Source organism: Cricetulus griseus, assembly GCF_003668045.3.
Source record: "Cricetulus griseus strain 17A/GY chromosome 1 unlocalized genomic scaffold, alternate assembly CriGri-PICRH-1.0 chr1_0, whole genome shotgun sequence".
In the NCBI taxonomy this organism is placed as follows: domain Eukaryota; kingdom Metazoa; phylum Chordata; class Mammalia; order Rodentia; family Cricetidae; genus Cricetulus; species Cricetulus griseus.
The window spans coordinates 216,950,461-216,953,137 of NW_023276806.1; positions in this window are offsets into that span (position 1 = coordinate 216,950,461).

The following is a 2,677-nucleotide window of genomic DNA, read 5'->3' on the forward strand; positions in this document are numbered from 1 at the left end:
GGACATCAGAAGTTTTATAAACATTCCTCAATGTGCTCAATGGAGAGTGAAGTACAATTTCTAACTATCCTGAGTGCTGGACTAAGAGGATGCTGTTATTGCAGTGTTGCTACTGGACACAAAACTGGGAAAAATACTTTCTGAATAACTTAACAACTGTACTAACTTCCCTATTAGGAAGCACATTTCTTTAACTCAGGATAAATCACAAATGATGGCAACAGGAGATGCCTGGTCACAGTTAACTTGAAAAAGCCAGTGATAAGGAAGATATGCATTTCTGTTTATTTTTACATGTCTCATTATTGAAAATAAATGCTAGATAGCACAAAGAGAAACATTACCCAAAGCCCAATGTGAAGACTGTCAAACTCCCTTGAAAACATACTTAACATGCTGTGTATGTTCTCATGTAACCAGCCTTTTTCTTCATCTACCAATGGCATAAGTTTCCTTAGTAAAAGCATCTACTTTATTCAAAAGCTGATTAGTAATCCCTGTGTATGTGCTAATATTTGTTGAAGCAGAGATCTACATTGTATGTACAATATATATTTTTATATATGTTATAAAGGCACATATGTCTGTGTATTTATCCAACTGGATGTCTAACTAGTAACTCATAAAAACTTTCTGCCATCTTATAACAAAAGGGTTGAATATTTCTAAGGATCTCAATATGTATTTCCTCATTTCATTTGAAGAACACTTACAGTGACTTAATTGTTGCTCATGGTGTTCTCTTGGACTGTTTCCTTCCCACAGTCATTAAAAGGAAGATATTCCCTGTTAATAGATGCAGACAGGTGAACAGCTCCCTACTTTCTCCCTTTGTGTTCATGTGGTAATAAGAAACCTTTGTGAACTCACCTTATGTATGCTTAGCACATGTTTACAATGGCCTATGCCCTCTGTTCTTTACCGTCATCCTTTTAATCGTGTGCTAATATATTTGTTAGCTGTCATAATTTATTTTGTCTAAGATAAGTAAAAATGTCCTTATGTCTGTTACCTCATGTATAGAATGGCAACAATATCAAATAACTCAACAATATCTGTTTAGTCTCAAACGCCGGTGACCTAAGGAGTAAAAATGGAGAAATGATTTGAATATATTTTCCTCCCACACATAATGCAAGGCAAGATAAACAGATAACATGTAAGATGTATTGTTAGTCTCCAAGGAAATGTTAGGAAGCTATGACATACAAGAACCTTTAAAATGTCACCATATCATGATTACAAATAAATCTATTTTTACATAATAGATTTCATATTTATGCCTTATATTAAGTTTCAAAAACTTTCCTTAACCTTATATTGTACTTTTAGGAGAAATAAAAATTTACATCGTAAGAGTCTGACATTACTTTAAGCTCATGCTAAGGACACAGTAAGATTAAAAAGAATATTTTAACTTACACCTTATTAAAGATAATATCCTAATAAAAACTACTAAGATTTATGAAGACCAATATTCCCATAATGGCATTATTCCCAAGTTTCTCATCTGAAATCTGTCACCCTGCAGAAATCTAGAGCAGACATCCACTATCCCCAATGTTACTCTATGCCTTTTGCATCAACAGATCTTAAATAAACAAGATTCAATTTCTCTTGAATATGTAAGTCACGTCTTAGTCTAGTCTAATGGACCTTAGTCTTTCATCAGCCTAGCTGCTGCTGAGAAGCTTTTAATGGTATTCAGCTACAGACTGAAAAATCTACAGAAAATCCCCAAAATCTACAGAAAAGGATCCTCTAAGATTATGACTTCTAGCAAAAAAAAATCAGTTCAGTTGCTATGTGCAGCAGATGACAAAGAAGCATGGTACAAATCTTTTCTCTTAAATCTGTCCAATTAGGTAGACAAACAAAAATGGAAACATGCCCTTGAACAGGCCCCAATACACATACTTGTAGCAACTTACATCTACAGTAGACCTCAGGAATGCCCTTGTTTTGCCCAACATCATGTTGTCAACCTTGAACAAAGATGGATTCCAGAACTGACAGCACCATCAAACCAGTTCCTACATGGGATCTTGCAAAGACTTTGTATTCAGAAAACACTCCTGATGGTGAGAATGCTAAGTTAGTATGGTTAAGTAGAGAAATCTCCAAAGACAAACCAGAACATAGGAAGAGAGAAAAATTAAACTGAAAAACTTTTTAGCATGTTTTCCTGAAATTTCACGAATTTTTCTCTTTTGTAAAGAAAAAAAAGTTTCGAGATACATTCTTTTTAAATTAAATTTTATTCATTTCTTATTTTCTAAGTGTGTGTGCATCTGCTTGCCTCATGCCATGGCGCCCTTATACAGATCAGTAGATTCACTGCTTCCAACATGTGAGCCCCAAGGATTGAATCCAGTTCATTAGGATGGGAAGCAAGGCCCTTATTGCTGAACCACCTCACTGGTCCACTCTTAACTTGGATTTTTTTGAAGAAGGCAACAATGATCTATGTCAAAAATTCACATTAAAATACACACACACACACACACACGTGTACTTTTCTCAAACATATTAACATTTATACTCCAGTGTAGGTCAGGTGCTAATTCTCAATGTAAAAATTCATATTTTATCTGAATGGAATCTTAAACTTTTATCTGAACCACTGAATTGGCCATTTGGCTTTAAATATGTACAGATTCTATCAAAAGATATCAAG